General features: G+C 45.5%; 1 long non-coding RNA gene across 1 annotated transcript in view; it reads left to right on the plus strand.

Moving 5' to 3' along the window:
- Positions 1-12346, plus strand: part of LOC132377366 (uncharacterized) — a 54562-nt gene extending 42216 nt beyond the window's left edge. Inside the window, exons 3-4 of the long non-coding RNA XR_009506609.1 lie at positions 10458-10654; positions 11595-12346. This is a non-coding gene — a long non-coding RNA (uncharacterized LOC132377366). The remainder of the gene's footprint in view (positions 1-10457; positions 10655-11594) is intronic.
- The last annotated feature ends 935 nt before the right edge of the window (positions 12347-13281 follow it).

Consider the following 13281-nt stretch of genomic DNA (forward strand, 5'->3'; position numbering starts at 1 on the left):
CCCAGGGAGAAGAGCAGAAACCCCTGGGGCTGGGGCAGCATCTCTCTCTCTGTGATGTCTGAGGGCTGCATCACGTGCTCTCCAGGTGGGCTGCCTTGGGCTTCCTCCAAACATGGAGTCAGCATCCGAGAGCAAGCCACCTAAGGGCCCAGAAGTGAAGCTGCCCCTTCCTGAAGGCTTGGAAGCGGGCCCAGGGTCACTTCTGCCATATTCTATTGGTCAAGCTGTCCCAGAGCCCAGGCTCCAGGGTGGGGGACACAGATCTCCTCTCTCGATAGGAAACATCTCCAAGGATTCAGGGGCCACGTTTATAAACTGCTGTAGTCTGATTGCTGGCCACAGATTATTTCTGTTTCTCTCAGGTGCAAAATATACTCGCTGCTCCCCTCTTGCACACGCTCCTACCACTGCGGGCATCACACCCTTTTAGTTAATTGTTTTTTTTTTTTTTTTTTTTTTTAAGAAGTTTTTTTTTTTTTTTTTTTTTTTAAAGCACTTTTCTTTTTTTTTTTTTTTTTATAGCTACTTTATTTATTTATTTTATTTTATTTTTGGCTGTGTTGGGTCTTCGGTTCATGCGAGGGCTTTCTCTAGTTGAGGCAAGTGGGGGCCACTCTTCATCGCGGTGCAGGGACCGCTCTTCATCGCGGTGCGCGGGCCTTTCACTATCGCGGCCCCTCCCGTCGCGGGGCACAGGCTCCAGACGCGCAGGCTCAGTAGTTGTGGCTCACGGGCCCAGCTGCTCCGTGGCATGTGGGATCTTCCCAGACCAGGGCTCGAACCCGTGTCCCCTGCATTAGCAGGCAGATTCTCAACCACTGCGCCACCAGGGAAGCCCTAGTTAATTGTTTACGTGTGTGCCTGCCCTCTGGACTTCCTTCAGCAGAGACAGGGTGTCTCCTTCTTCTCTGGATCCGACGTGGCTGATAGGCTTATGACCCAGCATATAACATATATCCAGTGAAGGCTGAACCACCGTAAATTACACTGTAGACACGTACAGTAAACAGATTGTAACCCACATAAATTTAGAAAGGAGAATATCAGCTAATGGTAGGATTAAATACTGTATTTAATTACATATTTCCCAGATAGAGCTCTCCCTCTTTTCAATTCATTATGATCATCTGGAAAATTAAAAATAAGTCTGAAAAAATTTGGAAGTGGAAATGGAACTAGCAGAAGGCTGATAAGTCTTGCTAGGTGAGCAAATAATTATATTAATATTCATTATCTTGTCCCACCTGCTCATCTTTCGTCTTTATTTTTGCCTCCCTTTTCTACTGAGCTGGGCCAGGGTGACAGCAAGAGTCAGAAAGGCCCAGCCCCTGGTATGACCTTAACCACCAGCTTCTACATCACTCTTCATCCCTCATCAGAAGTACGGATTTGGGAGTAACACACTACTATATATAAAATAGATAAACAACAAGGACCTACTGTAGAGCACAGGGAACTCTACTCAATATTTTGTAATGACCTATAGTGGAAAAGAATATGAAAAAGAATATATAGGACTTCCCTGGCAGTCCAGTGGTTAAGACTCCACGCTTCCACTGCAGGGGGTGAGGGTTCGATCCCTGGTCAGGGAAGCTCCGCATGCCACATGGTGAGGCCAAAAGAAAATTACTAAAAAAAAAAAAATGTATACACACACACACACACACACACACACACACTCATATATAACTGAATCACTTTGCTGTACACCTGACACACAGCATTATAAATCAAGTATACTTCAGTAAAAAATAAAAAATTCAGGCAGAAAAAATGAAGTACTTTGACCTCACACGTAGGAGGTGCAAACCAAGGCAGAAGGTCAGTCCTGGCCCTCAGCCATCATGGACAAGGGGGAGGGAAGGAATATGAGGAGAAGGAGGGGGGAAAACTTTGATTCAGATTAAACAAAGCAAAACACAACCCGGGAGACATCCCAGTGGCACTGGGTCTTTCCTAAACTGGCAGCAAAGGGGACCCAGCAGGGAGTTTTGAAGCCTGCATGTTGTGATGCCAGCCTCATATTTATAACCTGGAGGGGGCATCCCGCCTCAATCCGTCCACGCAGGACCTGGGGCAGGGTGGTGTTCCAGGAGATGGCTCCTGCAGGGAGGCAAGGGTCCGGCGATGAGGACCCAGGGAGGGCCGAGGGAGAAAACCGTTCATTCATTCATTCTCTCACGAACAGGTATTTACGTGCAGCCCACTGTGTGCCAGGCGCAGGAATAGGATGGAGCAAAGACAACTGGGCTTCCCATGCCTGGAGAACTTGCCTGGCAGTGAGGGGCACATGATGAGGGTTTTAGTTAAAACCCACACGCTGCTTGTGTTGTGGGGAGTTCTGCAGAGGAAACCCACCAGAGCTCTCAGGGAGCTAAGTGGATGGGGCAGTGTTTAAGGCAAGGTGGTCGAGGAAAACCCTCCTGAGGAGGGACCACGTGAGATGCGGGAGGAGACGCAGCCTGCAGGCCCGCAAGCTGCAGGAACCCCATGGTTTCCAAGGACGGACGGAGGTGGGCGGGGCCGCACCCTGCAGCCCTTGTGAGCCAGTTTGGAGAATGTGGGGTTTCATTTTAAGTGCCATGGGAATTCACTAAAGGTGTTTTTTTTTTTTTTTTTTTTATTGGACTAGAGTTGACTTACAATGTTGTGTTAGTTTCAGGTGTACAGCACAGTGATTCAGTTATACTTATACATATATTCATTCTTTTTCGGATTCTTTTCACATAGAGGTTATCACAGAATATTTCCTGTACTATATAATAGGTCCTTGTTGGTTATCTATCTTATACATAGTAGTGTGTGTATGTTCATCCCGAGCTCCTGACTTATCCCTCCCCCCACGTTTCCCCTTTGGTGACCATAAGTTTGTTTTCGATATCTGTAAGTCTGTTTCTGTTTTGCTAATAAGTTCATTTGTGTCATTTTTTAAAAATTAGATTCCACATATGAGTGATATCATATGGTATTTGTCCTTCTCTGTCTGACTTACTTCACTTAGTGTGATAATCTCTAGGTCCATCCATGTTGCTGCAAATGGCGTTGTTTCATTCTTTTTTATGGCTGAGTAATATTCCATTGTGCATATATATGTATATACCACTCCTTCTTTATCCATTCATCTGTTGATGGACACTTAGGTTGCTTCCATGTCTTGGCTATTGTGAATAGTGCTGCAATGAACATTGGGGTGCATGTATCTTTTCTAAGCAGAGTTTCCTCCAGATATATGCCCAGGAGTGGGATGGCTGGATCACATGGTAATTCTATTTTTAGTATTTTAAGGAACCTCCATACTGTTCTCCATAGTGGTTGTACACTAAAGTGGTTTAAGCTGGGGAGTAAAATAATTATGCTTTAGGAACCTCCGCCTGGATGCCACGTGGAGTACAGAACCATCAGACTACTGCAGGGTCTTGAGAGGATAGATGGGAAGCAGCTTAGACACAAAGGTGGCGATGGGGATGGACGGGAGTGGATGGCTGGGAGGTGCATTCTGGCAGCGGGACCGACAGGACCGACTGAGAGATGGGTGGGGTGAGGGAGGGCTGAGGAAGACATTCAGATTTCTTCAGAACTGGGGGGTCCTTCACAAGAGCCAGTTCAGGTGGGATCATCTTAAAATGCCTACAAACCTCCAAATGGAAATGTCAAGTCCGCGGTTGGGTACGTGAGCCTGGAGCACAGAGGACAGTTCTGGAGATGCTAGCACAGAGACGTAACCATGTGAGAGCACGGCGCTCGCAGATGAGAGCACGTGGCCGAGGATGGGGGAGACCTCGGGACCAAGGGTGGGGCCTCCGATGTTGGAGACTGTACAGAGGAGGAGACGATGACAATGGTGAGTTTAGTCCACGTTATCAGTCAGAAAGAATCCTGTCTGATGGCAGACTTAGGGCTGGGAAAGTGAGCAGAGCTTCATAAAGTGATTCTTTACAAAGATGCAGGCGAGGTTTAGGAAAAGCAATGAGGGATGGTGGAGCACCTGCGGCTACAGCAGCTGCAGCTTTTCACACCTGCACAGGAAGGGGGAGCCACTGTGTGTGTGTGTGTGTGTGATGGGGCGGATGGGCTCGTGGAAAGTATGAGTGTGAGTGGCTGAATGGAGCGAGCTATCTGACGGGAGTTGTGGCCATTTGTGGGAGACACTGGCTTAGCCAGGAAGATGTTCCTTCACCCTCTGCCCTCCCTCTGCCCTCCAGCCACGGTCCTCTACTGGCTGAGCCCACAGGAGCCAGAGGACGATAGAGCCAGGGATGCAGTACCTGGAGGGCAGCCTCCCTGATCACCGGGCAGGTTGAAGGCTGATGATCTGGAGGGACGAACTGAAGTTTCCCAGCCCAGACCACACCGCATCCTGTCACAGCTGCAGGATTTTCACAGGCCGATCCCATGTGTGTTCTCTACCATAAAGACTCGGGGTCAAAAAAACTACCTGCTCTTCTTGAGGCCCAGGACCTCGTGACAGAAAGGCACCCGCACGGTTGAGGTCTGTGCCTGCAAAGGCAGTCCTCTGGGAAGCGGACAAGGGAAAAAAAGAGGGGGGGACTCATAGATTCAAAGACACTAAAGAGACATATCAGCTAGTTGCAGATTGGACCTGTTTCCATCCTGATTGAAACAAAGTAAGTTTTAATAAAAATTATGAGGCCATGTGGAAAATTTTAATGATGCTTGGGAATTTGATCGTATAAAGGAATCTTTGTTAACTTTGCTACGTGTATTTATTGTTATTATCTTTTAGGGATATATTTTGAAATACTTATGGACAAAATTATGCAATGTCCAGCATTTGCTTTCAAATACTCTGGTGTGGGTTGAGGGCTGATGAGTGAGTGGGGTACAGATTTTTAGCCTTGTGTAGATAATCACTGACGCTGGGTGACGGGTACAGGGGGGCTCATCACATTTCTTTTTCTACTTTTGTATATATTTGACTATTTCCATGATAAAAACTTATACTTAGAAAAAAGAAATATTCTCCTACAAATATTCTTCCATCCACTGTCAGCAAGGCAGATGCATTGCAAGTGTGTTTTTTTTCTTAATAGCATCTGCAGGTCTGAATTTATGAATTGGCTGGCCTGGAAAAGGTGCAGTCCATCTAATAGTACTTTCTTTGTAGGAATTACTTGATTGTTGTGTAGATTTCATCATTTTCCCCCTCCCTTTTTTCATAGATTCATTCATTTGTTAAATAAATAGCTATTGAGCCTCTCCTATGTTCCAGTTAAGTACTTACCCCTGGGAATACAGGAGTGAGGCAAGGGCTGAGCCCTCTTAAAATCTATAGCCCTCGAGTGAGGAGGGCACCACAGGGTCCAGGGTGGTGCTGGGAAGTTCAGGCTCCTGCAACAGGTCCATGATGTCTCTTCCTATCCAGAACTGAATCTCAACTCAATTGCCAGGTAGAAATGGACCATCAGATCTGAGCTTGCCCAAGTCACATCTCCAATGATGATCAGACAGGGGAGAATATAAAAACGCCCTTTTACAGTTCATCCTGAAACAGATGTTTTCCCGCTCATTTCCCCTCACCAGACTCAGAAGGTTAACTCCTATCACATAAGAAAAGTTGTATCTTTTGCTAAAAGTTGTATCACATGCTAATGTGTCAGGTCGTTTTAACAATCTGATCACAGCGAGACCTGGAAATTCAATTACTGGCTTGTATCCTGTGGAAAGAGAACAGAACGGGTATCCAGAGCTTTCTTTTGAGAAACAGAATACAGGCAAAATCAAAATGCCTTCTATATTTAAAATGGATTACCAACAAGGACCTAGTGTATAGCACAGGGAACTCTCTCAATATTCTGGGACAACATAAATGGGAAAAGAATTTGAAAAAGAATAGATACAGGTATGTGTATAACTGAATCACTTTGCTGTACACCTGAAACTAACACAATATTGTTAATCAACTATACTCCAATATAATAAAGTTTTATAAAATGCCAGACTCTACAACCTTTATGCTTATGACAATGGATATTTTCATTAAGGTTCTGTGTCCAGTGTCACACACATATTCAAGCCTTTACTGCCAGATTAAGCACCCTTTCTTCCCTCTAGACTAGAGACTACAGTTTTTTTTCTTGAGTACATAACTTTCTCTCTGCTCTCTTTTTCTCCCCACCCGGCCGCCTCTCCCCATGCGGAGCCATCCGTCAGGAATTTTTGGTAGGAAACCCTTGTGAATTTGGGAGAAAAGGGTCTTCAGATACAGAAACCACAGGAGAGAAGGGGTTGGGGTGTGAAATTGAAGGGAGCTCATCAACAGCAAGAGAGCAAACGTCCAACCCGTTCCTTTTTCCTTCCACTCTCCGCCCTTCCCAGACCTCCAATGTCCAAAGCCTGGAGTGTCCGTTCATGGGCTTATCTGCACCCTGAGGTTTGAGATATATGTGTGTCTCAGGGCTTCATGTTGTTCAGTGGATTCAATAGAGAAAAGAACTTTTAAAATACTTTTCTGTCTAAACAGTTCATGAGCCCTCGGGTGGGCGTCTAGGGAATGTGCCTGGGGATAACCTGGATGGCACAGGCGTGCAAATGACAACTGATTGTCACCCACCTGGCCACGTCCCACTCCAGGAAGATTTTCACCACTGAGCAGGTTTAAATCACTTTTATTCGTAGTCACATACTGTGTAGAGAAAGCTTGTATTTGGCCATTTGACTAGAAAGAGGAGCGTCGGGGACATTGATATTGCAAAATAATTATTAATAAGAAGCACAAAATGGCAATGAGTCTGCAAATTCCTCTCAGTAGGATCTGCGTTGATCTGCAGATACCTCCTATTGCACCTGATTGTGTGACTAGTGCTTCAGTATTTAATGTTAGAAACATAAAATATATGAAATTTGGCTTTTACTTCACCAGGAATTAAACACATAAAACTATTTCTACAGTCAACATGTTATTTGCGAAGTTTTTACAAATATTAGTGTGAAATGTTCTCCCTTATTTGTCATTGAGGAAAAAAAAAACAAAGATTATAAAAACAAGTCAGTTAATTTTTTAAGAGCAACATGCAAGATTTCTAAATATCGGGCCATGAAATGAATTTTTAATATAAATGACACAGTAATGTGTGGTTAAATTTCAACCTGCATTTTAATATCCATTCAGTCTCCAAGGATGAGAAAATATACCATTTTAAAATTAATTCACTAATCAATTCTAAAATTGTTAATTTAAAGTGAATGAAATATCCTATGTCATCTATATCTTGATAAGATGAAGATGTGATGTTTTATAGGTAATAATTAAAGATTGTAAAATATGAACCATAAGATATGGTTTTAAAAACAGCGATATAAAATAATTTTTACTTAAAAATCACAAAGCAGTGAAATTATTTGGAGAAACGACTAAGAGCACACAAGGGGTTATTTATTACGATCACAGGATTTTGCAATAAAAAAGAAAAAGGCCTCTGCTTGGTAGCATCCCCACTGAGTGCCCCCTCCTCCAGGTCTTTCCTGGGGGTCTGAAGATCTCAGGGCATCGGGCACGCCACAGAATTGAATGATCACCAGGGGTGGCTTAGCCGCTGCTGCTTGGAGCTGGCTTTCTGGCCCTCTCGGTGCTCCAGGCACGGCTGAGCAGAAAACCTGTCCCCCTGAGAGATTCTGGGAAGGACGCAGGGTACACGTGGGACTCAGAGGCTCTGCTCGGCTTTGTGGGGAGTGGGCTTTGCACCTCGATGAGCCCACAGGTCAAGCAGGGCCATCAGGCTGCAAAATGGAATCAAGAATGACTTTCTCTGTTGATGAAAAATAACTTGCAAAATGAGTAGGGGAGACATATCTCTTTCCAAATGAATAAAGTGACCTTAGTGAAAAAACTGGAGAGAGCTGTATTTAGTCAACAGGACTGGACTGGTTTTACTTTCTTAGTTTTGACAAAGGTGCCACAGTACTGTGAGTCAGCAGCTTTAGGCGCAGGCAGGTGAAGGGTAGGTGAGGGTTCTCTGGATGACCTTTCTGTAGGTTTAAAATTATTTTAGGGACTTCCTGGTGGTGCAGTGGTTAAGAATCCGCCTGCCAGTGCAGGGGACACGGGTTCGATCCCTGGTCCGGGAAGATCCCACATGCCGCGGAGCAACTAAGCCCGTGCGCCGCAACTACTGAGCCTGTGCACTAGAGCCCGCGAGCCACAACTACTGAGCCCGTGAGCCACAACTACTGAAGCCCGTGCACGTAGAGCCCATGCTCCGCAACAAGAGAAGCCACTGCAATGAGAAGCCTGCGCACCGCAAGGAAGAGTAGCCCCTGCTCGCCACAACTAGAGAAAGCCCGCACGCAGCAACGAAGACCCAACGCAGCCAAAAATAAATAAATTTTAAAAAATATTTTAAAATAAAAGGTTATAAAATGAAGTGCTGAAAATATCCCTTTTACAAGGAGTGCTAGAGATTTTGATGCCGCATGGAGAGTGTTTGCGCAGCTCAAATTCAGCGCCTCGCTTGAAACATTTAGTGTGGAAGCACCTTGAAAACCGCACTCGGATGCGGGGCGCACACAGCTCACTCTTCGGGGGGTGGGGGAACGTTCTCGGCCTTGGATCAGGGTGTCCTCGTGTAGCCCGTTTGCACCTGGAGCTGCCGGGGCAGTGCCTGCCCCATCTCTTTTATGTCCTAATAATGCCGCCTTTCCGGCCACCCATTGAATCGGGTTCCTACTGCATTTCACACTTGGATTAACTCAATCATGCAAATGATGTCAAGCCTAAAAGAAATCAGGCTGTGGGCAAATAAGAAATGCTAATAACCACTGAAAATACGGCTCAGAGCGGGATGCTCCTTTGTGACACCGCAGCCCGCGGTCCTTAGATTCCTGTGCTCAGGCCGAGCAGGGGTTGGGAGCTGTAAACAGGTTTGAGTTCTAACATAAATAAAAACCGCAGGGCTAATTAGACTCCCAAATCTTGATTTCACCTCTTTTGGTGGAATGAACTGCTTCCAACAAGATTAGCAGGATAAAGTTTCCCATGTAAAGCATTCCTTGGAATATTTTTGTTTGTCCTTAGCAAGCGGAGATTTCCAGGGGATGCTTTGTAGGTTTCCTCAGGTTCCTTCCTGTATAAACACCATGATGTCTTGGCCCCAGGGCCCTGGTCTCTCTATTTGGAGGGCCCTCTATCAATCACACTTGTCCAGACCCTAATGGCCTTTGAAGGCCCAGTTAAAACAAAATCTCTTGATTCAGAAAGCTTTCCTGATGGCTTTCAAGAGAAGGGCTTCCTCCCTGCCCTGAGCTCTGCCCTGTTCTGCTGGGTTACCAACATTTACTGTCTTACATCTTATGCTTTTGTGCACATGAAGCTCCTTTCTGCCTGAAATGCAGTTTCCCTGATGGAGCAGCTGTGCCATTAAGGTATCTCCTGCAGATCTACCGTCACAGCTTATCCTCACCATTGTGGGTGGTCAGCAACTATTCTTAGAGGATTTACCGGGAGTTTAGGTGGTGGATGAAGAAAGGACCACAGTAGTGGAGGCCGATAGAGTCCCTCATCCTGTTCTGTTCACATGATTTGGTTTCAATTCTCTCCAGGCAGAGAACATTAGGCAAAGAAAGGGACCCACTGTGTATGCTTCTAAATAAAAACCAGGGAATTCCCTGGCGGTCCAGTGGTTAGGGCTCCACGCTCTCACTGCAGGGGCCGGGGTTTGTTCCCTGGTCGGGGAACTAAGATCCCGCAAACCGCGTAGTGCAGCCAAAAAAAAAAAAAACCACCCCAAATTTTTAAAATAATTTATTTATTTTATTTATTTATTTTTGGCTGCGTTGGGTCTTCATTGCCCCACGCAGTCTTTCTCTAGTTGTGGGGAGCAGAGGCTACTCTTCATTGCAGAGCACAGGCTTCTCATTGCAGTGGCTTCTCTTGTTGTGGAGCATGGGCTCTAGGCGCACGGGCTTCAGTAGTTGTGGCATGCAGGCTCAGTAGTTGTGGCTCGTGGGCTGTAGAGCGCAGGCTCAGTAGCTGTGGCTCATGGGCTGTAGAGTGCAGGCTCAGTAGTTGTGGCACACGGGCTTAGTTGCTCCGTGGCATGTGGCATCTTCCTGGACCAGGACTCGAACCCGTGTCCCCTGCATTGCCAGGAGGATTCTTAACCACGGCGCCACCAGGGAAGTCCACACACCAACTTTAAAAAGAACCAGATGTGCACAAGGAGGCGCTGGGCGCCCCCGGAGACCCTCGGAGGCATGATTCCTGCCAATCCCGGTCTCCAGGGGGTGAACGCCACACGCCGAGGTGCAAGTGTGACCCCTGCTCCCTCCTGACTCCTCACTCTGGTCGGCACCGGCCTCGCTCCAAGGTTCACCTACTTTGCTTTAAAGCTGTTGACCTAAGGCTGCCTTCACAGAAAACTTCCTGTGTCCAGGAACATGAAGTAGGTTTAAGCTTATTGAACACAGACACTACACTCAAAACTTCTCTGTATCATTCACAGCACCCAGCCCAGAATGGAGCTCAAAATGATTAGTTGAAGAATTGCCCCCACCAGTGGAATAAGTTGACCTATCTGGACCTCTCTCCGTCTTTTCTCCCTTCCTTCACCTCACATGCCCACGACCTGTCGCTGGAGAACGCAGCGTGGAGAGAGCACAGCTTGGAGTGAACAGTGCCGTCCGTAAAGATGACGATGAGGTCACTAGTAACAATTTTTTTAAATTGAAATCTAGTTGATTCACAATGTTGTGTTAGTTTCAGGTGTACAGCGAAGTGATTCTGTTATACATATGTATACATATTTATTCTTCCTCAGATTCTTTTCCACTATAGGTTATGATAAGATACTGAATATAGTTCCCTGTGCTATACAGTAGGTCCTTGTTGGTTATCTATTTATGTACATAGTAGTGTGTATACATTAATCCCAAACTCCTAATTTATCCCCCCCTTCCCCTTTGGTTCCCCTTTGGTAACCATAAATTTATTTTCTATGTCTGTGAGTCTATTTCAGTTTTGTAAATAAGTTCATTTTTGTCGTATTTTAGATTCCACATGTAAGTGATACCATATGATGTTTACTTTTCTCTGTCTGACTTACTTCACTTAGTATGATAATCTCTAGGTCCATGCATGTTGCTGCAAATGGCATTATTTCATTTGTTTTTATGGCTGAGTAGTATTCCATTGTGTATATATGTACCATATCTTCTTTGTCCATTCAGCTGTCGATGGACATTCAGGTTGCTTCCATGTGTTAGTTATCATGAATAATGCTGTTATGAACATAAGGGTGCATGTGTCTTTTCAAATTAGAGTTTACTAGCAACAATTTTGAGAATAACTTTTACTAAGGGCTTCCTATGGGCCAGGTGCTGTGCTTAAGTGACTGACACGCATTATCTCATTTAATCCTTCTGACATCCTGTGGGGCAGGAGCTAAATTATTGTCTTTATGCCTCATACACACAAGGAATCTGGGAGAGTTAGAAGTGTGACTTCAGACCCCAAGCCCCAAATCAGCAGGAAAAACTGTTTCTCCTGGTCCTGTGGTCCTTCTCACCAGGAAGGCTGCATTGGGCACAGAGGCAAGGCTCTGAACATACATTTTCTTAAACATGATCATTGTTTTCGACAGGAGGACTGGAATGCCACCGGTCCCTTCCCCTGGCTTGATGTAAAGAGCCTCACCTCCATCTCTGGGGAGGCGACCGATGCCTGGGGATTACTTCCTGGAGGACTTCGTTTCTGTGACCACATGCAGATGTCAGGAGTCTGCAGAGTTCATCCGAGGATCTATCTCCAAGAGCCGTGATTTTCATAAAAGAGCCATAATAGTAGACTTCATGCCACATTCATTTTTACCTTTCTGCCCCTCTGTGAGAAATACTGTCAATAAAACTCTCCACCATAATCCTTTTCATCTTAAGCCCACTCACTTATACTTAATGTCCGCCAAAGTAGGTGGGTTAAAAGTAGCCTCTTGTTCTCTCCCCTTCAAGGTGATTGGCACCCCTTTCCACTCCAAATGAGAGAGAAAACCAGAGCTCAGCTGTGAACCCCTTCCAGAGGCTTGTTGGAGCCGCACACACCCCCCTGACAGATACAACAGGGATTAATGAGCCGTGACCAGAAGTTTGATTTTTCTGTCAAGTGCTCGCATCCGTTTTTAATAAACAGAAGAACAACATAAACTCCATTGCCTGCTCCGCATGGCTTCCGCCAAGCGGGTTGCTCCTGGCACCATGAAACAACCGACAAATGCTTTTACGAGCCCCTTTGGTCGGCTACTCTGGCGACTGGCTCTGCTCCCCCAGACCCACTTCTTTGCCTCTGTTCAGTATGGGCCTCTCCGTGCCTTGCCAGGGGAAACCGTCAAGTGTAATATCACATTTACAACTAAATGGCTTCAATTTATTGTCACCGGTGTAAAAATGCCAAAATACCCACTGTTTTCCCTTTAAGCCACGCTGTGTGCTCTTTTGCAGAAGGCTGTCTCCTGCAAGTTCTGGATTTGGAGCCAAGGCACAGAGAACTTAAGTAGCAGATGGTGGGAACCAGGTACAGTGGCGGGGCGACACCTGACATCATGGCACGCGTCCTCTGTTTGGATGAAGCTGTATTTTGTGTCCGTGTGATATCTATTCTTACCAAAAATACTGCTTACCAGAACTTGCTTTTGTCCACATTCACCAAAAAATTACGTTGCTCAGAAAAGGAGACGTCTGTGTTGTAAAAATGATTATGAGTTCAGCATGTAGTTCTTTCTTTTTCTTTTTGGTTTTGCAAAACACACTAGGATTTATGTGGGGCATTTGCTTCTTTATTCCCCAAGATAGTTGCTGAAAAAGACTGGCTGCCTTAAACCCAAGTGACCACAGGATGTCACCAGTGTTCCATGAAAATTCCACCGAAAGGGCATTTACCTGGTAATGCAAAACTTGTTTCTTAAAGAAGAAAGGTCAGAGCACACACGTGTGGTCACACCTACAATTTCAAATAAAATCTGGGTTTGCAGAGGCAGCCTTGGCTTCATCACGTGAAATCAAAGCCAATCTGAACCTCGACTGTCCTTGAGGAAGACGTGCCACCTACTAGTAAACCAGTAAACTTAACAGCCCAGAGCTGCTATTTAATTGTCCCTGAAGAGAAGTCACCCTGAAGTGGAGTTAATAACCAATACCAGATCTTTTTTTTTTTTCCCCCTCACTTTAATTTTCTTTGAAAGCTTCCTGCTCAAGCAATGTGGTGGCCAATAGCTAATGGAATTATGTGCTGCTCAGATACCTTCCTCAGACTGGGATATTTAGCAAATCCCCAAAGAA

Source organism: Balaenoptera ricei, chromosome 13 (assembly GCF_028023285.1).
Source record: "Balaenoptera ricei isolate mBalRic1 chromosome 13, mBalRic1.hap2, whole genome shotgun sequence".
Taxonomy (NCBI): domain Eukaryota; kingdom Metazoa; phylum Chordata; class Mammalia; order Artiodactyla; family Balaenopteridae; genus Balaenoptera; species Balaenoptera ricei.